This window comes from Anser brachyrhynchus (genome assembly GCF_964034855.1).
Source record: "Anser brachyrhynchus genome assembly, chromosome: 5".
Classification (NCBI taxonomy): Eukaryota; Metazoa; Chordata; class Aves; order Anseriformes; family Anatidae; genus Anser; species Anser brachyrhynchus.
Genome location: NC_137699.1, coordinates 43,018,010 through 43,043,484, shown reverse-complemented (window position 1 = coordinate 43,043,484; position 25,475 = coordinate 43,018,010). Strand labels below are relative to the sequence as shown.

General features: G+C 49.3%; 1 long non-coding RNA gene across 1 annotated transcript; it reads right to left on the bottom strand.

The window, feature by feature from the left end:
• Positions 1 to 8,555: 8,555 nt before the first annotated feature.
• LOC308196534 lies at positions 8,556 to 25,471 on the bottom strand. Its single transcript, XR_013952268.1, has 2 exons — positions 21,609 to 25,471; positions 8,556 to 20,738 (listed from the first exon to the last, which is right to left on the bottom strand). It is a non-coding gene; the product is annotated as an uncharacterized lncRNA (long non-coding RNA).
• Positions 25,472 to 25,475: the final 4 nt, after the last annotated feature.

The window sequence follows — 25,475 nt, the reverse complement described above, 5'->3', positions numbered from 1 at the left end:
AGGAATTGGCTCCCAATTTACTTTTGTGTTCCTCTGATTCTGACCCACCTGTGTGCTGATGTGGACCCCAGCAGAACTGAAGGAGCCAAAGCGATGTACCGCACCTGAACAGCGTTTGTTCCTGCTGTCCCAGCAGCAGCATGGGCTCGGCCTTTGCCCTTCTTCCCACGTGGAGCAGAGGAAGATGCCTGTGTGAGGAATATACTCACAGCCCTGAGTTCGGGCGGTGGCTAATTTATACTGCAGAGGAGCTGCAAGTGAGACTGAGGATCTGTCTCTTCTCCCATGTTCAGGATTTCTTATGAAAGGAAATCTTTCTTATAATTCTTATATTTCTTCTTTCTTCTTTAGGATTTCTTATAAAAATCGTAAAGATGTATTTCAAACCACTGTTCTCTTTCTCTTCATACTCCCCTCTGCAGTTCAATGCATGCACACATACACACCACCAAATTATCAATTCTTTTATAACATAGTATTGCCTTAGGGTCATCTATAGATAGAGAAAATGCCGAGTTCCTGCCCCAAAGGGTTAACCACTGTGTTAGTTACTTTTACATCAAAGGTAAGATGGGAATGCAGAAAAGTCAGGAAATGTGGATAAGGCTGAAATTATGTTCATAAAAGATCTTGCAGTGGTTGGGAATCGCAGCCCATGCATGGACAAGCCTGTATTGAGACTGCTGTAATCCCTTAGTGAAACGGGGGAGTGAAGGAGAGGTCAGTGCTCTTTGTGGGATTCTCTGGCATTACTGGGGCAAGGCGAGTTAGTCCCTCTCTGTTATTTGAACAGTGAACAAGTATTTTTTTAGGACCTTTTATAAGATGCCAGAGTAAAAAGGAATAGGCAAGAGAAAATGATCCCAGACCATCAGGGGATTGCTGACTGTGGAAAAGTGCAAATGCAGATTCAAATTGTTTTCCTGCAAAATCCTTTTTTTTTTTTTTTTTTCCGTGGCTTGTTTCCATGCCACCACAGAGAAGAATGGCAAAGGAAAGGGCTGATGTACACGCAAAAGAGGCTTTTAAAGATTCCCAAGACTTATTCAATGGGTGCTGCCCGTTCAAATCCTCCCAGTCGCTGTTACGACGGTCTGGCTTGTGCAGATAAACCGTCACAGAGCCCGAAAGCCACGGAGCAATGCGCGGAAGCGCAGCGACATTTATACCTGCTCTGACCTTTCCGGATTTGTAGTGGATGGCAGATGAAGGCTGACTTGTGCTCTGCCCCCTGCTCCCTTGGCACGGCCCGAGCCGTGGAGCCCCGGCCGCGGGTGCTGCGTGATGGGGCAGCCGAGCAGGGCAGCACCCAGAGGTGGGAGCGCTGGGAAGGCAGAGCCTGGAGCCTTCCTTTTCTCAAGGCTACACAGCTGCCTTGAGACAAGGGTATGTAAATGTCAGGTTTTAGACAGTTCCTACATTTACTCAGGTTTGAATGTTTATAGCAGGAGGTCTGTGTCCTTGCGCACTCCTATCTGCGTATTTGCATGATAAATGCCAAGGCTTTCTTCTGGGGCTTGTGTTTTTCCACAGTTGAGGTGACACACTCCCACCACGGTTAACCTTCTCCCGCCAGAGCTGATACAATTTTATTTCTTTTGGAAAGGAAATATCAGCGCCTGAGCAGGCCCAAAGCGATTTTCTTTGAAGGCTGCGTTGGCTGGGGCTGCGGGAAGAGCGACAAAGGGGACATTGTGGAGACGGGCTCGCCCGGAGCCGAGGCAGGAAGGGGTTACTGCTCGCAGCTTTCCGCCCCAGCTCCGGGCCAGACCCGGGAGAGACGGAGCTGTGATGTCAGCCTCAGCGCTGCCTCCATCCCCAGCATTCCCATCTGCCACAACAAGGGCATTCGTGCTCCGATTTCCTGACCCCTCCGGATTAAAACATGTGGAGTTAAATATACATCCAGCGCGATGCTCGCGCGCTCGCCCTGCACCAGAAATAGACTTATGGGAACCCGTCTGCAGCTTTTGCCACCCGACACGCGGGATCTGTGTCAGCGTTGTCACTGAGAGAAACACATGTTGGGAGAACGCACGGGCGTGTACGCAGAGCCAAAATCCAGCTCGCCTTTGTGCACCGCCGGCCGTACGTGATCAGCGGAGAGGCTGGGGGAAGGGGAGCTGGAACAGAGAATGCACATTAGGCGGAGGGAGTGACTGCAGCCTTTTAGCTACACAAAACTTGCTGAGTTTTCAGCGCCGTGTGAGAAGTTCCCACAGCGGGGCCGGGGCCGGCATCGGCGCTGGGAGGATGGGCTGGTAGCGGGAGCACCCATCGGAGGAGGATTTTGCTGCTGCCTTTATTCACGGTGCTGGCGGGGGGGCCGCAGCACGCACATGTGTGTCGTGGTGGGGTTTTTTCACCCCTGTGTGCGCTGCCTGTGACTATCCGCCCACATGGATCTGTGTCTCCATATTAATCTGTCACCCCGTGTCTGCATTGCTCAGTCTTTTTCCCTTTTAAGTGCATGGGTTGCATTTCTTTCTGTGCCCAGATGGATTTGCTTTTACTGTACATTGAGGGGAAAAGAAACGTGAGGATAGCAGACATTTCAATTATGTCTTGCTCGAAAAGGGGCTTCACAATTTGGAAATATGAACGAAGGAGAAGAAAATGAGAATACTTCTCGTTCTTCCTCTCTTTTGTCTGCAGTCTTCCCCGTCTTCTCTCCCAGTCTTTTCTTTTTACTACCTCTTCCCCCATCAGACTGTAAATTCTTGCTCAAATAAAAATGTTTCAAAAGTGATCTATTCTGCCCGTACGTGGATTCAGGCTCCTTTTCACAGACTGTTTCCTGCACACTCTTCTCATTCCTTTCTTCCCTTCTCTTAGGTCATAGTGGACCTCGACATTGCAGATGTTGAGCTGTGGGCTGTTTGGTTTTGTGTCTCCCCCCTTCGTTGGGCCCCTGACTATAGTGCTCAAAATCTTAGAGAGCAAAACACAGGGAAGCAGAACAAAAAGAAGCCCCCCAAAATCTGTAGTTCCCCAGTGGCTCACAAGGGTCTTGGAGGAAGGTTTAACCAGGAAAATCCTAATCGGGCGCTTGGAGAGGTGAGGCCAAATGGTTAATGTAGGATAAAAACTGCAAACCTCTTAATTCTCTTAGTGTTTGGCTTAACCTTGCCTTGACTCTGAAGAGATGGCAGTAAGTAAGGATGAGCTTGTATTAGAAATAGGATTCGCTCTGCCCAGCCCTTGCTGTGCCAGTTCCAGTACAACAGGGCATGGGTAGTACAAACCTCTGCTATCTGCTGCTTTGGGGCCACCTCACTTCCCAGTTAGTATAATCAAGGCCCAGACCCTGGCATCTTTCTCCAAATTTCCTTTTTTTTTTTTTTTTTCCTTTTTTATTTTCATTTTTCTGCTAAGATGACTTTCTGCCTGCCCTGATACGCAGCCGTTCAGCCCCTGTGAGACAGGGAATACCGAAAAACAGTCGGGAGAAGCGGAGCCAGCCTGTAGCGAGGCTCGTGTGTGTGTCGCCGGTGGCACAATAAGGAAGCTGCCTCCCGTGTCAGCCACCTTGCGTGAAGCTTACAGGCAAGCTGCAGTGGTAATGTGCGTAATGTCTGTCATCCAGATATTTCAGAGCATATCACAAGCTGTAATTAAGTCATTAAACAAAAGAACTTCAAAGGAGTCTGTCTGTGCAGACGGAGGATGTACATGCAAGAAATCCCCAGTTCTTTTCCACCTTGGTACCTGATTTGCCCCTGGTATCTCTGCTTTAAACCAGTTGCTTCCCACTGTTCTTTAATTTCCCCATCAGCAACACCAGGGGTTAATAATACTTAAGTGCCTCTCACCGAGTTGTTTTGAAGGAAATGGGGACTTTATTGAAGGAGTCTCTGTGCGAAGACTCATCGGGTAGGAACTTGCCTGCCTGTCTGAGGATCTTCAGGAGCAAAGGGGAGGAAGTGTGTGCAGCGTGAGATCAGCACCGGGCTCCTCAGACCCATAAAGCCTGAGGGTCTGTAAGCACCTGGGGAAATACAATGGTAAAGACAAGAGCCCTGCAAAGTTTCTGTGGACACTAAACCAGGCTGCTGAACCTAGGAAGCGTGTTAGGCGTGTGTTTTGGGGCTGGGACACACACATCATGCTGATGATCCGTTCTTGGTGCCTAATGAGTCTGTTCTTGTCCTGACTTCATGCAAAAAGGCAACGAAATAAATGAGAGCAGAGTCTGTCCCATCTCTTGCAGTGAACACCCGACTAGGCACCAGAAATGTGGAGAATGTGTCCCAGGTTCCGCTGCTTTGGTTAGGAACATTATTTGGGTGAGGAGCTTTCCTTTTTCAAAAGAAATCAAGCAGGTTCCCTGTGCTTATGGCCACACGCAGACCTAACGTGGCTCCCTTACCCCAGACGCAAGCGGCCTCGTGAAAAGTGCCCAGCACCCCGGCTGGGAGAGGGGCAGAGGAAGAGGGGAAGCTGCAAGTCACATCCTCCTGACCGCCTTCCCCTTGCGGTGCATGGGGTCACGCCGCCCGCAGGAGCCGTTTGGGGAGCATCGTGAACGTCTCGAGCAAGTGCGAGTTGTCGTTTACGGCGAAGATAAACAAGGGTGGCAGCTGAAGCAGAGCTGCTGAGGTGTTCGGTGTGCTTCAGTGCCAGGCAGGAGTGCTGCTGCTTAGGAGACGGATTTATTAAGATTATTAGTAAGTGTTATTTGGAGGTGACTGAAATCGCTGGGTGAACTCCAGAGGATTAGCTTTCCAAAGATAGCAAAAGCAAAAAAAAAAAAAAAAAGCAACCCCAAACAAACAAGCCACCAGTACCAGTTGTGTTCATTTAATAAAGTCTCTGCACAGGATTAGCTCACAAGCATTTGCTCGGGTTTTGTGGCCGGAGATATGGGGGAGGGGAAGGAGGAACCATCTTAGCGTGTAATTCCCCGAGCAAAAGCAAAGCTGCAGCACGGCGCCTGGCCCAGTTCACGGAGGAGGTGACGGGCTGCTCCGGGCAGGGCGGGCAGAGGAGGAATCACCTCTTCCTGGATTGCGGCGGATTTAGGGAGCCTAGCATGCAGCAACCGTGATGCAAAAATAACCTGTGCGAGGCAGCTCTGCCCCTGTCCCTGCAGAAAGGGCGCGAGCCTTAGGTAGGGCACTGACCCGAGACAAAGCGGCGGCCTGGGGGAAAAAGAGCAGCAATGGAAACGGGCAGCTCCTGTTCTCCAGCAAGAAGATCCCTAAGAGGATCTCCAAGTGCTTGCAGACGTGGATGTGCCACCCGCCGCCCCCGCGGGCCCATCCCGTGGGATGGAGGTGCTGTTCCTGACCCCGCCGGCAGGCCCGAGGCAGCGAGAAGTTGTCCGAATTTACAGGGAGCCAGCCAGATGGGAGCGGGGGGAAGGTGCGAAGAGGGGAAGGCAAAATCTGGAGGAAAAAGCCATCCAAAATCTGGAGGAAAGAGCTGTAGGGACCAACATAGCCTATGCCTGAATGTTGTTTTCCTGCCCAGATACTGTCCCTACAGGAGTTCCTCCCAAACGCTGCTGGTCCGTGGCACAGAACAGAGGGGGCCACATGGGAGCTCCACGCTGACCCTCGGCCTTCCCCAGAGCTGCGCTACCAGAGGAACAGTCACCCAGAGGAGAAGTGGCTTGTGTTGCTCCTCGGTGATTCGCTGGGGCCCCTTTGGGAAGTGGCAAGAGAGGCTGAGGGACTCTCTGGTCAAGCCAAGGTAATAAGAGCGGGAGAGATGAGGAGAAGGGGACCGTGAAAGCCAGTTTCCAGTGAAATCACTTGTTTTCTTTGATGGGAAGCTGCTTTCTTATCTCCTAAATCCACATTCCTTTTCTGAAGGACAGGAAGGTTCCTTTTCTGTCCTTCAGAAAAGTTCCTTATGCAGAGCTGGGATCTCATTCCTCAGCCAGGGGAAGAGGACAAGGCACTAAACTCTTTGGGGATAAGCTGTCACACACAGAAGAAGGATCAGGGGAATCCTGCAACTCGCCCAAGTGGAAGGGAAGGGGTAGGAACCCAGTGGTACAGTTTTATATCGAGTGGACAGGTCTGTCTGGTAACCCGTGGGCTTAATCCCGTGCAGAGACTGAAGGATATGTCAGCCGTGACTGAAATAGAAGCTAAGTGGGAGGTACAGAGCCCTGGATCCAGAGTAGCTAGCTTTTACAGGAGATGTCTTTGGTGCTAAAATTTGTATCACTAAAATTCTTGATTCCTAGGAAAGAGAAAGTACAAGAATATTGGACTAAGAAGGAGGGCAAAAGAGAAGAAAAAATAAAGAAAAAAGAGAGGGAGAAGGAGGGAGAGATTGCAGAATTTCGGGGTCATGTCCTCATCTCTTTCTGTTGGGCTCCAACTTTTTGATAGCAGTCATAATTTCCACATGAGAAGCTGATAGTTGAAGAAGGTCTTTTGTTTCATAGGTAAAATGAAAGTATCCACATGAAAATAAAAGAAGCAGGGTTTTCCTTTTCTGTGACTTCTCCATGCATTAGAGAAACATCCTCAGCTCTCAGGAAACAAAAGCTAACATTTCTTTACAAAACTGGAAGGCACTTTGCAGTGGGAATAAAACCACTTCCTGGGGAGGGGAAGCTGAAAGGGAGGCACTGATTTCTTCTCCCTGGTCGCCAATGGCGGGATGCGTGGGAACAGCACCAAGCTGTGCCAGGGGAGGCGCAGACTGGACATCAGGAAACATTTCTTTACCAGCAGAGTGGTCAAACGCTGCGACAGGCTGCCTAGAGGTGGCTGATGCCCCACGGCTGTCAGTGTTCAAGAGGCATTTGGAGAATGCCCTCAGTAATCTGCTTGAACTTCTGGTCAGCCCTGAAGTGGTCAGGCAGCTAGAGGACATGATTTTGGAGGTCCCTTCCAACTGAGCTGTGCTGTTCTGTTCTGTTCTGTCCTATGGTCTGGGTCTGATCTGCTTTAACCCTCAATTTACTCTAGGGAGCTTATTGCTTTCATTCTCTGAAGCTGGTCGAGCAGGTGCAGGTCGCAATGCTGTGGCTGTGAATATATGGGGGGGCCCTAGCCTAGGCCCTGGGCTGGCCGCTGGAGGATCTCACCAGCACAGAGAGAAATGCTGTGCATATGTCTACTGCCGGGCTATGTATGCCCATTAGTCTGCCAGAAAGAGGAAAACAGGTAAAGGGCCTCGATTCCGTATCCCCGTGTGGCACTGATTCACAACATCTCCAGAAATAATCTAGCCCCATTAGTGAGGATCATTGGGTAGCTCTAATTTACATCAGAGAACCCAGTGCCCCATGACTGGTGACACCAAAGGTGCTTTAAGGCCACCTCTGTCCTTGGACTTAATACGTACACAGAACATAGCTGAGATTAAGGGTCTGTCTCCCTCTGTGATAAATAGCCACTTTTATGGGACTGTGGCCACGAGTCCAATTTAACACTATAAAGTAATTTTCTGTGACAATTCATATTCCAGCATCGTCACTCTCATCTTCCTCTCTATCTGATATTTTTTAGTGTTTGGTATCGTGCCTAATACAGAGAGATTGCAATGAACTGGATGAGACATTTAATAAAGGAGATGTCTGGAAAATGAGAAGGTTTTTTATCTCTGAAAAAGTCTTCCAGTGATTTGTTGGAACATCCTATTTCAGAATGGGCTTGGCTTAGAAGGGCCACAGTTGTATGATTTGTCCTCAGTAGAAATTAGAGCCTCTCCGTATTTTTATGAGGCTGAGTGATTAGTTTTTGAGTTATTCATTATGGACTGCTGAACCTCTCAGGACTCCATGAGCTCTTTATGAGCCATATAAAAGGATGCAGACTCTCCAGCAGAGACGAGAAATTCCCAGGAGAAGAGAGATTTGGAACAAAAGTGAGATGGACAGAAAGAGATGGAGAAGGTAAACTTCTAAAGCCTGGAACAAAAGCAGGTTCTTTAACAGCCTGACAACTATCTAGACTCCTGCAAGTGAGGAGCAGAGCGGGCTGTACTGAGAATGTTTAGAAGAAAGCACAAGACTATCCTGCAGAGTTTTATTTCGTATCTGATTTGAAAGGCTTTATGTCAGCAGGAGAAGCCTGGAAGGTTTGTTTTCTAGGGCTTTCTCCAACCCGTGACCCTGAAAGAAATATGCCTGCTACCTTCAGTGGACCCACGCATGTTATTGACTTGCAGGATGCTCTCCAAAAGAAGAGTCATTTGTTCAAAATAGCCTGTTTACAACCAGCAGGACATAAAGATCAAACTGAAAAAAGCGCAAAATCACTCTTTCTGCAAAGCTACAAAACAATGAATTTAAAGAAAATGCACAAACAGAAACTGTATGTACTGTAACTGCCTCGGTAAATGCCTGGGTCTCTCAATAAATGCCTTTGGGATTTCGAGACTGGTTAGGAAAGGCATTGCATAGCAAAGCTCTTTCTTACAGAGAGACAATTTCATAAATGCCACCTGCTGATTGGGAACTTGGCTAAAACTTCCTGGGCTCCACGTGTCTTACAGGATGCAGCTTATTTTCCTACCTGGAAGCAAAGTCTGGTAGAGCTGCACGTTAAATGGAATGGAACAGGGCCAAAGCTGGCTAAATAATGGAAATGTATTTGCGAATATTTATTCAGGCAAAATATTGCCAAAATTCACAATATTATTGATAATGAATTATTTAACCGGCTCCAGACAAACACTCCGACAGGATCCCTGGCTGTGCCGTTCTGCCAACACGCATCATGCGCACACAAGCGCTCCCTCGCAGTCAGTGCCGAAGCTCGCTCAGCTTGCCGGTATCCGAGCAAGGAGCGGGCTCTGCTGCTGTCAGCTGGGTCAGTTTCGAAGGACTGATAATGACGGCTCAGGCAGGGACAGGCTGAGGCAGGGATGCAGGCAGAGCTGGATACGTCGGTGGGGATGCACGGTTCGCCGTCTGGGACAAAGCCAACTCCAAAGGGCTGTGTCTGTGCTCTCTCTTCAGTCCATCTCCTGTTTTCAGGCAAGCTTTCCACAAACACAAGTTCAGGCCTCCTCGACATCTAAAATTTCTCCTTCGGCTTCGGATCCCGGCGCTGCCCGTTGGGGTACCTGCAGCGTTGCAGGCGGCAGGCCCGCCGTGCGGCCGTGCAGACACACGCGGTGCCGCGCGTAGTGGCTGCAGGTGCTCGTGCTCCTGCACGCAGCGTCAGCCCGGCGTGCGTGCGTCTCCTCCCCATGTCAGCGGCAGTTCACCAGCCGTGTTTTCTCCCTTTGGCCGGAGGACGTCTGCCTGGGCTCCCGCCCAGATCTGCTCTTTAAGGGCAGAGGCAGCGCTAAGCGAGGAAGTTGTGCATATTTCAGGCAGGTTTAGGGACGTTTGTTCCAGACAGAGCCTGCTTGTTGATCTCACTTGTCGTTCTTCCACATAACACACACAGCTCAGGTCAGCCCTCTCCTCTCGGCCCTGGCCTGCTTGTGCAGAGGCTGCTTCCAGCCCGGGTCATGCGTTCCCCCCTCTCCCTCCCACCGCTGCCAAGCCTGTTCCCTCCATGCGGGTTTAATGAGAGGCCCACCATGGCAATCAGAGCCCTCCAGTCACCGCTGAAGCCAAGGTCAAGCCCAGGGCAGGAATTGTCCACAAATACACACACCAGAGCGAGGGGAAGGAAAGAACAATAAGAGGCATTTACTTGCAATGTACTTGAGTGCTTGAGAGAAGCTGTCCCCCCAGATTGCTGAGTCAGCAGCGGCTGACAAATTAGTCAACAGGATGACTGGGCCTCAGCTCCTGGCAATTAGCATCGACAAAGCTTTGTGTGTGCCTCTGTGTTTTCCCATTAGCTGTGGCTTGCACGCCCGCGGAGGGAGGAGGGATTGGGGAAGGAAATGGCTTGCTTTGACTTCGCAAACACATGGAATTTGCATTCCCAAGGTCGCGCAGCAGTCATTTGGCTTCCTGTTTCAGCATCTTTGCAGGCTGTAGCCGTTATGAATAAAGTCTGCCGAGAGCCTCTGAGGAGGGAGGTGCATCAACACAGCTGGAGGAAGGGTGGGCCCTGAATGGCAGCAGCAGAGGCGCTTTCGATTAGGAAGGGTGTAGTTTAACTGACCTGCTTGGCCAGCAAAACCAAGTAATATTGGCAACGGTCAGGTAGAGGAGTTTACTGGGGAGAATGGGATAGCTAATACCCATATTCAGTGTTAGAAGAAGAAGGGTGTCACAGATCTAGAGTGAGCGGATTTGGCAGAGCTCAGTGATGAAACGATAGATGGAGACAGAGGGGGATCAGCACTGGAATAAAAGGGGATTCTGCAGGTCAGGAGTTCAGTGTCTTGTCAAAGGGATTCGGGAAGCCAGGGGCTAAAAGGTGGGGCTGCAGGTCAGGATTAAGCCGAACCTAAGAGCTGAATTCTGTCACTGCTTGGCAGAGGTCACTGCCTCCAAAGCAGGCTGCAGGGGTCACGGCCCACGCTGTGAACAATGACATTTCCTGGATTCAGCTCCACTGGAACTACAAACACACTTTGTTGTTAAAATCCTGTGAATCTCCTCTTGCCTTTCCAATCTTCCACGCCAGGTCACCAGTGCTCTCAGACAGGGTGTGAGTTAAAAGTATGCAGAAGGCCCTGGAGGAGAGGTCAAGTCCATCTGCTTTTTTAACCTTCCCTTCATCCACTGCACATATCCCTCCCTGGAAAGTCCAACTCTGCCATACCATCATCCTCATTCCCAGTTGGCTGGTCACTGTGGTTTAGGGAAAGTCCAGCTGTGCTCCCAGCTCTGAAAGGCCCAGCTTTGACTTAGGAGGGCTTGGTGGGCATCTTTCTGGGTGCTGGGAGACCTGCTGGTCTGCACTGAGGCTCTCTCAAAAGCTGAGCTCAGCTGAGAGCAGCAGAAGCGTCCCAGCTCTCAGTCCTGTTCACAAGGGTATATAAAATACAAGGCAGTCTTTATATCCACAGCATGCTCCTGTGCTGAGTGCAGCTGGAATCCCGGGGCCGCAAATCCTGCTGCTGAGAGCCTAGCAACAAGTGGATGTACCTGCTTAAGCCTTTAAGGATGGGTTAATGGAGGTGAAAGTCGGTCAGAGTGTTTTATTTTCCGAGTTCGTTGGGTTTCTTTCTAGGAACCGTAATGCTCGGTTTGTAAGCCTTTGTATCCACAGTCGAGCAGAGCCATATCCCTTTACACTCCCGTGTGCCGTGCTGACCCTGAGACGGGTCATTCCTGCTTCGCTAGCAGGCGAGTGGCCTCGGCCTGCCTCCTGTTATCGTCGTCCCACACCAAGCTTTCTGGAAATACCAGCTGGCATCTCACTGCATCGTTAGGTGTCTGAATAGCTTCTGAATCTGGGTCTCTCTTCCTCTGTGCTTCAATTCTTCCCCCACAAGAGGGTCTAACTGGGGTTTGTGTCAGGGTGGGCTCTGCTGTAGGCCCTCACGGGCTCCAGGCACGAACGTGGCCGCTGAGGAGCTGTGGCCACCCGGTGCTCCCGCCGAGCTGTGGGGTCGGGCCTTCCTTCTGCGCCTCGGACACGGCGGCGTCACACACCACTGGGCTGTGCCTGACCATTGCCGCTGGGTCCGAGCTTCAAAACCATAACCTGTGCCTTTCGCCACCCTGCCAGCCCACAGGAAGCAAATCCACTTCATCCAGGGCTCGAAGCACTGCAGACGCACAGAAAGGACGGCGAATTGCGTGGGCCTGGAGTTCTGCGGTACCAAGAAATGTCACACAGAGGGCTTGTTGCTGTGGCCTTGCACCTTGCAGAAAAAATCAGGGCTGTCTAACCTTGTTTACCATGTAATTTGTCAGATATGGATGCCATGAGGAACCATGGACAAAGATCAGCTGAGTTCTCTCTCATTTAACCTTCCCGGTGTATGTCAAAAAGTGGGTTGGTTATTGCTTCATGACAGGCACTGGAGTTCAAGGCAGATTCACTGCCAATTCAGGCCCTCAGTTTTCATTACAGCATTGTGCAACTCTTACCTCTGGTCTTTCAACAACAGATCTCAGGGATGGCCTTGTCTGGTGGCAAGATGGTACGGGAGGAGAGGGACTGCGTGTTTCTAGGACATGCCACTATTTGCATTCTGGGGTGCTGGTTCGTGGGAAATCTGCTTACCTTTTCTCAGCATCGTGCTTTGGATCTAGCTGCCAGGGCCAATTCCATTTCTGGGAGAGAAGCATCCAGGTCTCAGCGTGAGTGATACCACCAATACTGCTTCTCGTTGTGCTAAGCAGTGCCTGCATTCCCACCAGAAACAGAAGAAATGACATACCCGATGATAACTGTGATTCTCTGAGATGCTCTACTTCACATGGGCCTTGTGACTGCATTGCCAGAACCCCCAGCCAACACAGCCACCAAGCTATAGGGGAACACAAAGTTTCCACTGCTCTGCTTTTTCTTCCCAACTTTGGAGTACCAGAACCACACAGATCTTGCACAGCGCTGCCAAACATAGTTGTTTAAAACATCCAGACATGTTCACAGGAGGTACATGTGTAACTGCAGCAAGATCCAGAGTTAGTGCAGCATTTGAAAGAACAACTGAAGGGTTGCCTCATCAGGACATCATAAGGAAAAATACATCAAAGACCAGGCAGTGCTCAGGTGTCATAAGGAGGACAAGGGTATCTAAGATACTATAACTTTGGGAGTTCTGCTGCCTCTGTCTGGCTGTGTTTTATTCCAAATGAGCTATGCTTCATGCAGGGAACAAGCTAAGGATGGGTACAGTGCCAGGGTACAGAATAATTTTAGTAATGCTGAGTTATGACAGATTTTTACTAGCAGTAATTCACATTGCTGTCCTGAGGCATGCTCCTAAAGGCAGCTGCTTTCAGGAAATGGCCTACAAATAACACTCTCCCTGTCTGGCTGGTACCCACTCTCTCTCCTCTGCTCTTCAAAGTGAATAGTTTTCTGATGGAAGGCACTAAGTTAATTTTGGAGTCTAAAAGGTACATGCAGGACAGGGCAAGTTGCTTTAACATAGCCCTGACATTATTCCTCCTGCCCTCCTGGAAGTAATGTGTCTGAGGAATGCAATGGCCTCTTTTCGGAGCTGGCAAGCGGTGCCATTCGTAGTGTTGATACTTGTCCCAGTGGGACTCAGGCTGAGAATTTTCCATCCTTCCCTTGCCCAGTTCATTTTGTCCAGAGTGCCAGAAAGCTGTCAAACGGCATTTTTGTAACTATCAATCTAGACTGGGCTGGACCTGGTGACACGGAGGTGAAAGGATCTGGAGTCTGTTTTCATGTCCTGCTAAGCTAGCCAATATCTCCTTGTGCTTCGTCGGGGGGTTAGCTCTGATAATGTCAGTATGAATATTTTGCTGCCGTTTAGCTAATAGCTACATTTCCTGTTGCAAAATCATGTAAAGAGAAATAAGGGGAGAAAGCTGCCGTGCCAGGAGCCAAAGGCACAGCTCTGTCTGTTTTAAGGTGTGCTCGTTCCATAGCCCGGCTCTTTAACGTCAGGTCTGACATAAGGTTGTCTGACCGCGTCAAAAAAACGTGTCCCTGAAAAATATGTTTTTACAATCCAAATTCTTGAGATTATCATTTCACCATTTTTGTCCAGCTGTTTTTTGGTCTCGGATGCCATACGCAGAGCAGATCCAACTCAAAAAGAACACAAGGACTGTAGTATCTCAATGAGAAGCAGTTAACCCCCCCTAATATCAATGGTAAAAATAATTAAGTCTTTCTACTTCTCTAGTGTGTTCCATCTGAGGGTCTCAAAGCATTTTAACAAGCATTAATTAATTACACTTTTCGTCTCCTCCCTGAGGCTTTTTCTATGCTGGAGGTGGTTCAGTCCAGTTTGGTAGATGTGGCTGTTGAAATCACAACTGATTCTCTAACCAGCAGTTAAAAACTGCCTCCAGAAATCTTCCTTTCTTACAACTGCTGCCCTTTCATCCCACAAGTGTGCTTCCCAGGCTTAGTTTGCTGGATGATTTCTCTTCCTCTGGCCTGTGCAGGCTCAGATCTGCAGGTCCCATCTCCTCGCTGTGCCCTGTGCTGGGTGGGCTGTGACCCTGGCACGACGCCCAGCAGCCGAACTGACCCGAGCCCCAGAACCACTGAAGTGTTAAAGACGCTTAAAGCCACTTTTGGCTTCCACAGCCTACCCCCACCCCCAGTTTGACTGGGGGATCTGGGCTAGGAAGAAATGGAAAGAGAAGGGATAAGGATCACTCAGTGCAAATATTTGAAAAGTAAATATTTGGGTGAGCATTTTAATTTGAAATATGCCAAGTGTTTATGAAGAAAAGACAGAAATTGCTTCTCCCGTTGCTGAAATCCAGTCATTCTTAGAGTTGAGTAGGACAAATGTTTAACAGCACAGGGCAGCACTTGCACCCTCTTTTAAGGAAGGGAGGAATCAGATTATATCCAGCTGAAACTGGACAGGAATCTGAAGAAAGTAGAAATTAGCTGTCCAAACTGGAAGTCATTCATTGGGATTCATTTCCAATTTTAATGGAAATTATCAAATAATCTTTAATCATAATTAATATGTTGTATTATTTGACTTTTTAGAAACAGTGACAATAAAAATAGTAAAAGTAATAAATAAAGAGCTATGCTCAGTATGCAGCAAGCCTTGGGGCTTTTGTTGGCAAAGGAAACTGTTGAAATACTTTTGAATTGATATTTATGTAACATCTTTTGTCTTGGGGATCCCAAACTATATCACCAACTGCAGCATTGAAAAGCTTGTGAGCAAGGCAAGCCATATGTTGTTTTGTTAACAATATCCTTTTGGAAATCATCTGTAGCATTTCTAATTAGAAGTATGTAGTGCAAAGTATTTGATTTCATTAATTAGAGTTCAATACTGTGCATTCCTCACGTAGAAACCAAAGCAACTGGCACGTTATAAATATGCTGGCATATAGAATAATAGGATGAATTAATAATTGAATAACGTGTACTGCTAACTGTGTATCACATGCTTCTTCCAGAGCAAAGTACTTTACAAAGGCTGGTGGTAATAAAGAATGATCCTTTCAGTTAATTAGAAATGTACGCTCTGTTCCTGAGATACACAATTATCATTCTTCGAATCCTACGGTTTCTTTGTGTTTAATGCATTTTACTGTCTGCATGTTACAGGTAACGTAACAAAAGGGATAAATTCAACTGTACACAATCAGTGGCAACTTAGGGACAAATTCAAGTCTCTTGATCCTGTCTCTCCACACTGGAAACAGTGCTCCTCTCTGTTTCACTGGACAAGGAACACAGGGCTGGAAGAAAGGCTTATATAGGATGACCTTCAGGGTCATCCTCTCCTGTCCCCTGCCATCAGGGGAAACGTGTCCGATCGCCGCTTTTGTGCCCGTGACAAAGAAAGCATGAGTCACACTTCCCTGCTGGACACCAGGCTGCTCATTGAGACAGTTCAGGTCGCCTTGGAGAAAAAAGGAAAGGGTGGGTTCTTAATGCAGTTTGCAGTGGGAAAAGGCTGGCGTGGTTTGTGCTCTGGGATTAGAGGAGAATGGCAGCCTTCCAGGCTCAGGTGCTGGGAGTTTAAAATCCTGTTGCTGCTGAGTAGGGTTTTGCTCACAGACTTGGCTTCAGCCCTGTGCTTCCCGGCCATGTCAAACAGTACTTTGTGAAGGCTAGAAGGCTCCCTTTGTACACAGCGAAAGGTAAATTCAGCAAGCATCTTGTAAGAGTATCATGCAGATCACCTTTTAAACTGGTGCCTGACTTTAGTTAGGGTGAAGACAGGATTGGAAGATCATCCAGTTCATCCCTTGTTCCCAGAGAGGACAGCATTCCCGGCAGATGCTAGCTGAAATGTTCCTGAGGCTTTCTGATGAGAGACTCCACATCCTTCTTTTCCTCTTCATCAAAACAGCTATCGCCCCCCCAGCCACGATGTTGGGCCATCATGTCCCACCTCTGTGCTCTGTATGAGCTAGCCCTACCTGAAAGGTGTCCACAGGTCCCCGCGTGGGCTTGGTCCAGCTTGCCACAGCTTTATATCATGTTAGTGGGTATGCACAGCCGTTAGCAAGGCCACAGTGGCAAAGTCCTCGCTCTGAGGGCTGGGCAGCCTCCTCAGTTTGTACCGACTCCCTGTGCAGATGTTTTCCTGCATGATGGCGCAGTGCTCAGCAGGCAGCCAGCGCACAGAAAGTAATCGATTCTGTAGGCACTTTTATTCTTTCTCGTTTTACTGTCGAGGGGATGGGAATACACAAAACTTGTGAGGATCTCACCCCCTTCTCACTGCCCACTGCAGAGCTGCTATCTACTAATCTATTTTCTCTGCATCATATAAATAGTTACAGAGCTAAAGCTCCCCAAACCTTGAAATGAATCACAGCGTGTAGCAGCATCGCTGATCGTGCTACTCATCGCTTTCGCTTCGATCCTCCCCACCTGGGTTCCTGGCTGCAAACTTTCAGAGCACGAGAGGAGCTGGAGCTGGATGGCAGGGACAGGCAAGAAGAGGGGGCAGCAGGGACGGGGAAGCAGCTGATTGACAGCAAAAGGATTGTAGGGACACTGATGAAGCTGGGAAAAGCACATGCAGTCACAGAAGCACTCTCCTACGGAATCTGGATCAGAATAATTATTTCTGCATACCGACATTTCTCAGCTGTCAGCTTACAGCTGTGAAATCCATTGGCAAGGTGTACGTCACTGTTTGTCTTCAGCAGTACAAGCATCTGAAAAAACATCGAGCCTTCTAACGGTGCTAAACCCCTTGTCCATAAGCTTAGGCTAAGGAAGACTGGAGAGGGAAGGTAGGGGGTGAAGTCTGGGTTTGGGTTCAAGTCAGGCTGAAAGAAAGGCCGATGCTGTCCTCATTCACTGAGCACCGCTCAGTGCACCGGAGTAGCAGGGGGCTGAGGGGGGAATGAGAGTGAAGCATTGTGTTGCTGCATTCCTCACATCTTTAGTTTGGAGTGCTGGCCTCTGCAATATTTATACTTAAATGCAGGTTTTTAAAATGCTGTTTATAAGAAGTGCTGGAATTAGCGATGTTGCTGTCGTTTCCCCAGCCGTGTTAGCAACACCTGCCTCTGCTTTGTGTTGCCCAGCGCGAGCTGGTGAAACTCTTACTCACCCGAGTGAGCGGTTGGGGCAATCAAAGTATATCGAGTCTTTATTTTCCTTTCTAAAGTTAGATCTTATCAAACGTCAGATGTGATGTCATGGTGCTCTGTGATCTTCCTCGCTTCATCCCTGCATGTGCTCAGACACAGATGGAGCCCCGAGGGGCTGCCCGAGCCCTGCTGCTGTGTCAGAGCTGTTCCGAGAGAGCTGGGTCTGTCTGTGGGGCCCGAGGAGGATTCCCCGTCTGAAGATGCTTGACCGAAGCAGGCTGGAGGGGATAATCGGGCACTAACCTCTCCTTCTCCCATCCCCCTGCTTGGACAGCCATGGGAACTAATAGGCCTTTTCCTGCCTAAGGTCTCTGATTCACAAAACTTTCTGTGGCGGATGCGGTGCCAGGAGGCGGAGGGGTTATTCTGGGGCAGATTCCTTTTCATTTGTTTTGTTTTCCTCTTTCTATAGCAGTGTGGCAATCCCGGTCCTGGCAGCGGCGATGCCCCGAGGGCAGGGAGAGGAGCGGCTGCAGAGGCCAGAGAGGATTCATCTGGCTGTGCGTCCTCTCCGGCTGCGCACCAGCTGGGGCCGGGGCAGAAGTGCCTCCGGCTCATTCAGAGTTGACCCAAGGTTATTTTTAGCTCCTTAATGCTCTTTCGAAGCCCCCCGGAGCTTATTTCTCTCCGCCTAGCAAATGGCGCTTTGTGAGCTACTCAGCCACAGGTTAGAAAGCGCTGAAAAAAGAGTCAAAGGGCAGCCAGCGCAGGTACTCCTAGGAGAGAGGCACTTGAGAGGTCAGGAAATGCCTGGGACGGGGGTAGGAGCCCCTCCGTGCGGCTGGGTGGTGGGGCTCGGGGCTGGGAGAGCGCTTGGAGGCGGCACAGGAGGAAAGAGGACAGGGTAAAGGAAGAGCAGGAAAAGCGATGGGGAGAAAGGATAAGAAGAGATGTTGTGGTATACCAAAGGAGCTAAGTGAGGTGAAGGGGGATGTGCGCTGCTGGAGCATGGCTGAGAAAAAGAGGGAAGAGGAACGGAGAGCGTTTTGTACTTCCCTCACACTGTGAATCTGGGCATCTCTCACCAGAGGGCTGTGGGCTTCCTCACCCGCGGGGATGCCTCCTTGCCAGGGGCAGGGCCACAACTACCTACTGCCTTCTCACCGGGGTGGGAGCTCCCCTGTGTAACACGCTCCAGGTGACCCTGCTTGAGCAGGGGCTTGGATTAGATATCTCTGGAGGCCCCTTCCAACCCCAGCCATTCTGTGATTCACATGAAAGGAGGAGGATGCTTCTTGGAGAAAGGCAGCTCTCAGTTGCAGAAAGAGAATCAAGGCAGCCAGCGTGGAGAGGCTTTCCTGGGGAGCTGTGCACAACCTGTGCTGGCTCCTGCCTGGGAGAGAATCAGGTGAGGTCTTAAGCTGGGACCAAACCCTAGGAATATGGCCAAAACAGGAGCTTAGGATCTAAAACTCACCCGTACCCCGCACTGGTAGAAAGCGCTGCGGCTATCACTCAGGCAGTAAGTAGAGTAACAACTGCTGAGGTGCTCAGCTGCTGAGGGCCTGAGTACAGGGGACCCCGAGGGCCCGTGTCATCTCTGCCTGCACGTGGCAGTGCGTCTGCTTGTGCATTTGTAGGTTTGGCAGTTTCACGTGCTGGATTTGAGCTTTCCAAGCTATACAGAACATATCCTCACTGTGCCCCCAGGAGGAGGGGTTGCGCCTCACTGTCCTCCTCCTTCCCAGCTGGGGAACCGACCTGCTCCTGTGCGAGGCACGGCGAGCCTTTCCCCATTGCCCTTCCATGGGGTGAGGAACCTGCTCGCGCTTCCCTTCCCTCGGGGGGGACCCGCAGAGGAGCATTTGGGTGGCTCCGTTGGTTACTGTAGCAGCCTGGATGCCATGCTGATGCCAGGGCAGAAATAACCTGCCCAAAATAACACGGCTCCCTCTCTGCGCCGTCCCCACCTCCTCCCCGTAGCTGCTCTTTACAGTAGCTCCTTCTCAGCTTTCCGAAGCCCCAGCTGCGGGTGCCCGTCTCAGGCAGGGGAAGCGGGTTGCCTGGATACAGTCCCTTTGATGAGCAGTGCAGTCCCCCTGGAAATCAGGCTGCTGCCCGCCCTCCCCCTTCCTTCCCTTCCCCAGCACTGCTGCTGAGTGTGGAAGATGGATTTGAGTCCCTCGAGGGCTTTCGGATGCAAAAAAAGGGAGAGGGGGAAAGAAGGCGAAGCGTGGAGGATGTCAGAATTCCCCCTCTCCAAAAAGGAACAGAAGGAGGGCCAGGAAGCTGCCCTGCCCTGTGCTGGAGGCTGGAGGCATGAAGCTGGTGCAATCCCGTGGAAGTGGATCCCACACCTGAACTGAGCCAAGAAGCCGCTCCGAAACGTGCGTCACGAGCAGTGATGTTGGCTCTAATTGACACAGTCCAGCAAGGGCAAGCCCAGTGAGGTTACCCAGCTGTCAGGGTAATCATCGCTCTGAAAATGAAGTTGCACAGAGAGGGGCAGAGTTGGGGAGGGATAAAATGATTCCCATTCCTCCTGGCCTGTCTTGCTGCACAGTTTCACAATTACACAGCTTCCTTTGCACCAGACAGCTTCCTTTGGCTCGTGCTGCTAGAAAAATTGGCTAATGGGGAAAGGCACTGTGATGCGCCTAGAGGTGTCTAAGCCATAAGCACCACAAGGAAGTGTTCAGATTGCTTCAGAGGGTCTAACCAGGACAAATATGAGAAAGATGAAAGAACATTTACTATCAAAATCAGAAGAAATATTAATGTCAGTCTTTTTTTGCTTGTTTTATTTCATTTTTCTCAATGCAAAAGGCCACGCTTGTTCCATTTCTGGATAACAAGTATGCACACTGAAAATCCTTACAAAGGAGAATTCCTCAGCAACATTACAAAGGAAAATTCTGTACTTGAAAGCTATATTACAAAAAGCACTCTCATACTCAACCCATCTGTCTTCAGTGCTGCGTCCACCTTCCCCGTAAGCATCCAACTGGAGCCAATTCCAGAGAAAGGTAGCAGATGAAAAGTAAAATACAAATGTTATTTCAGAACCAGAAGGAGAAAAACAAATCCCTACACTAGGGCTCATTTTCTGGGGATGCCCTGCCAGGAGCTCTGTGTCCCCTCGCTCGGTCAGGGAGGCGCGGTGGCAACGCCTCCGCCGGGGCTGGCGCTGCAGGGTCTCGGTGGGAGGTGGGTGTCTCAGTTTCACAAGCCTCACTCAGGGCTCTGTCGAACCAAAGGAGCATTTCGCGTTCCCCAAGAAAAGCAGTGGCCACCCACTGCAGTTTGGCTGGCACTGGTGGTTCCCAGTGAGAAAGTCTCTTTCACTGGCAGTCATCTGCATTCTGCACTGCTTTCAGCTTCCTCGTGCACTCAGAGCACGGCCCCTGGTGCAGAGCTTTGGGGTGAGCAGAGCACGGCACAATGCACGGATGACAGCAGGGCTTGCTGCTCTGAGAGGGATGGTTGCAACCTTTCAGCCACGTTAAGATAGAAAAATGCATTCCTGGACACTGTCATGCCACGGTAATCTGAAGTCATCCTGGGCTTTGACAGCTTCCCTGTGGTGCATACTGATGTGCCAGTGAAAACAGGTCCCAGCCATCAGGGAGACTTCTGTCAGGCCTGCCATTCTCCCAGGTCGCTCCCTTCAACCCATCGTCAGCACCTCGGTCTTCTCTTGATGCAGTGCTGGAGAGTCACAGGCGGGCAACTGTGGGTTAAGGCATTCAGCTGCATCATGCAAGTCAAAAAAAGATAAACCACAAAGCTGGGATTCATCCCTGTATAACAAATGCCGCAAGCCATGCCTTCTTGCTCGTCCTTCTATTAATCCCATATGAATATCAAGTAATGAAAGTGGCAAGGCAGAACTTCACAGCACCCAGCAAGTGAAAAGCCCCGGAGCAATTGCCACTAAGATCTCTAGGATGCTCCTAGGATGTGTGGGGAGGCTTCTCAGGGCAAAAATCCTGAGGGAAGGGAAGGGAAGGGAAGGGAAGGAAAGGGAAGGGAAGGCAAGGCAAGGCAAGGCGAGGCAAGGCAAGGCAAGGCAAGGGAAAAAGGAGATAGTACAGATCTCTGACAGGGGCAAAGAGGATACATAGATGGGATTTTCTTTCTTTAATTTCAGAAATTAGGATTAATCAGAGCATAACTGGATGATACTGATGGGACTTTTTAACAGTGACATCTCCTCTGCTTCATTTTCCTCTGCATCAGACAGTGAAGTCAAGAGAGCAGATATAGATCTTGTTGAGAACTGGGTTCTGACTGAGGAGGGGAAAGGAAAAAGAGAGAGAGGAGTCTAATCACAGGTTCTTTTTTTGCATTTTTCTCTCATTCGTATTTCAAAGACAGAGAAAAAGAGAAAGACACATATAGAGAAAGAGAGCGTGAATCATTTAACATGAATTTTGCCTGAATGAGGACTGACATAAGTGTGTGAAACGGGAAGGAAATGTATGAATAATGCAGAGCAAGGCTCTGTGCAGACGGAAGACTGTTATTGTGTCCCTGTTTACAGCTTCTGAAAGCACAATCAAATAGATATGGAAAGAGTGCAAAAAGCCTGCATGGTCACCTCACGTTGAAAAGGTGTTAAAATACATTGCAGATCACGACGTAGCACCTTTCAATCACTGCACCAAATTCACTCCTCTGCTCACAAAGGAGAGACAAAGGAGAGGAGCCGGCGTTCCTTTAAGTCAGGAGCGAGTGGCAGTTGGCTTTGTTCCCTGCGCAGGTTGGGCTCCTCTCCTCCTGCCCGGGCTGCGGTGGCTGCTGCCGCAGGCTGATGGAGAATCACGGGCCGCAGGGGGAGATCGTACCCCGAGCAGCTCTGCCTGGGAGAAGGGTTGCCAAAACGAGAGAAAACAGATAAATATATATATATATACCTAATGAGGGGGAGCCCTGCAACAATTCGTACCTGCCCTCCCGCTCCTTTACGCAGTGCAGTTGGTGCGAGGAGCAGGACTCATTTCTTATGCCTTTTATGGGAGGAAGCATGGCTAGAAACTAGCGTGTTCTCCTGGGACGCTGGGGACAGCTGGTTTCCATTTGTGGTCCTGCCACTGGCTGGCTTTGGCCAAGCATCGTCATTTTTGTGCCACTGGTGAAGCATTTTGAAATCTAACAAAAAGCAGCATGTAAGAGCTGGATATTAATACTGATTACTCTAAGAAGCCCATCATCATACCGTGTGGTCTCTTGCATTCTGTAATTAAGGCACACTTCTGCCCTAAGGAGGGCATTCTTATTCCTTCCCATGCTTTAGACCACTTCTGGATGGAATTTGCAATAATTTCCGAGGTAGCCTGTTGGATCTCCTCCGTGTGCTTGGTGCTTGTCCAAATCACAGTCCGTGAGTTCATCTAAGTGGCGATGGGAGATTCTGGCCGTGCCGTGGGCCTCAAGAATTCAGTAGCAGCACAACTCACGCAGTCACCCATAGCTGCTGAAGGTTTCCCAGAAAGCTTTAAGGAAGAAGGCTGACCTAATGAATGACTCTTTCTCTAATTTATTGTTCTATTAGACTAGCAAGAGATATAATACGGCATTACATGGGTCTGTGGAGGTGACTGAGCTTGGAGGATGTTCAGATTTTTGGACAAAAGACAGAAGCTTACCTGGAGGTCTAAGGAAGGGCATTGTAAAGAAGGAATCTGGGGAGAGATAGAAAGGAGATAGGCGGCAAAGCCTGGGCACTGGGGAATAAAGAAAGGGAGATTCAGAAAGCCTAACGTTAAAATTAGAATTAAAAAAAAAAAAAAGAAGAGGGAAGAGGCAGGGTATTTGAGGACAAGAATGTAAGAGACATGAGAGGGCTTGGAACAGAATGAAACTCTTTGTGGAATTAACCTATTTGTCAGAGAAATACTCTGCGTGCAAATAGGCATTCTCGTATTCAGCCTATCTATCTAGCTGACCCAGTAAGATATAAAAGGACAGCCTGTGAAAAGCCCTACTTGACACAGAGACACGCACAGTTCTAAGTACAGCGCTACAAGCAGCCAGCGTGGAGAAGTAGCGATGCAGATACGCTGCAGTGATGAAAATAAATGTGCCTGCAACTTCAGGGATGGAAAATGCACATTCCACCTTCTGCCTCCTACAAATCTGCTGCAGGCTTTCATCAGCCAAAAGAAGCAGAGGGTCTGAGTCAAAACCTGTCTGCTTTTGGTTCCTCACCTCACCCTTACCCATTTCCCCTGGGTGTGCAGGAAAAAGGAGAGGGCAGCAGGGACTGCCATATTTTCAACACAGTGTGTTTCGGTGGTGTTATTAAAGCGTCCTCCATTTGCTTTTTGTCTTTTCACCTTGAAATGGGAGCTGCAGGTGCTGTGTGCTGTGCAGCTGCTGCACATGATGAGAAGTGACAGGGCGGTTCAGTCTCTGGGGTCCTTTCAGTCCACGGGCTCCCTGCTGAGAAACCCAGCAAGGTGGGCAGTTGGGCTGACATTTTTCCCTAAGTTGTTCTGACATATCTCCCCCAGGAAACGTACCGGTGCCCCCTAACACGTATCATGCAACCCCTCTGGCTGCATCAAGTAGCATTTACTTCTGGTCACTGATAATCTGAGCTGCAAACAAATCAGGAGCCGAAATGAGAAAGGCTCCCCGCCGCGGCCTGCTCAGCACTCCCGACAGGCCTGGGGAGGTGGGTGTGTAGCAGGTGATGGGAGAACAGGCCACGCTCTTTTCAGCTGGGCTTTGAGCTCTTTTGAGGGAGGACGGTAGGAAAAAATGGCGATTAGTGTCTTCTGGAGAGAAAGACAGCAAGATTTAGGCCTGAATTAGCAGCTCTAAAATGCAGTGAGATGAGCTACTTCCACAGAGACCGTGCGATGCTGCAAAGACAAATCATGCCAGCAGCAGTCTTTGTGTAAAAGTTACTTAGGATCCTCTTGCCATCTTCCCCTTTCTTCATACCTATATACTCAATTCCTCTGCTTCACTGCGCTCTGAGGAGCTATAGAGAAGCACTTCCTTCCCCGACATTGAGTTAGACTGCCATAATGTGGGCCTGGAATACATCATGGCCATTTCTCTACTCCTACAATTAATTTACAGTTCATATTAGCTACCTATAAAAGAAGATGAGGAACAGTGAATCCGGCTTTTGAAAATGAAGAACATCACTGAATCTACCTCTGCGTAAATGAAGAACTATCTTGAGACCGTCTCCTGTAAAGGAAGATATATTACACCGAATCCAGGCTCCCACATGCTTTAATAGAGTCAAATTGTATTGATCCTGCCCCTCTCATGCATGGGAAAGCACAGCCAGACTTCTGGGGCAGGAAGGCCTGCCACGCAGGGTCCCCACTGTATCGAACCTGCCCCTGACTTTCCAGGCCTAACAGTGAGCAGAATTGTGTACAAACCTGTATTAGCTGGCGAGCCACACGGTGTCCAGCCCTCATACACATGAAGGCCGTCACTGAATCACCTCCACGTACATGGCGAGCCAGGTTCAGTCAGTCTGCTCTTCCAGAAGGTGAGCCTTATTCAGTCCAACACACCACCCATTTTAATGAAGGCTGAGGTATTGATCTCCCCAGTAAATCAAGGTGAGATCTGTGGATTCCTCCCAATAAATGATGGTGGCTGTATCGATTCTCTCCTTCCCACCCCCCATAAGTGAAAGCAAGACATATTAGTTCCTCCCCATTAAATGAAAGCGAACTGTATTGAGGCCGCCCCCATAAATAAAAGGTGGGCCATGCTGACTTAGACCTTAACCACATAAATGGAGGTGAAATGTATTGATTCCATCTCCTGTAATTGAAGGAGAGCTGTATTATGGTCCTCCTTCCAACATAACTGATGGCAAAGCATATTGATTTCATCATTCTGAAGTGAAAGGTTAGTTTTGTTGAATATCCCCAAAATATCTGAGGGTTAGCCACACAGAACTTAGTACCTTATCCAGAAATTTCTCAAGATCTGTTAGTTGCACATTGAGGCTTTTACTGCAGTTGGATGGCAGAGGTGTTTTACTGCTTGAAAGCTCTGGGCACAAGATGAAGTGATGAGACACCAGGGTTTCTGCGAAGGGACGCGATGGCTAAGCAGAAGGCTTCCTAATTCCAGCGCTTGCGTTTGTGTGGACAACTTGCATTTAGGCAAGTTCCCTATCCTGCACATGCCTCTTCTCCGCAGTAAGGATAATGATCTTCCTCTGACATTAGGTGGTAGAATAGATTTATTCGTGCCTGTCTACAATGTTCTCTTTGCTAATGGGACCAAATAAGTCCTGGAGACAGCAGTAGAAGTGGATGGAGCGCTATAGGGCAAAATGGTTCAAAAATAAGGTGCGCTGTCCGTGCCCTGTGACATAGGAGAGGCTAGGCCTACACACTGCAGATAAATAATTAGCAGTAGCTGCCTGGAGCCTGCAGTGATCTTTGCTCTTAATTATTCCTGCTCCTTCCTACTCCTCTCT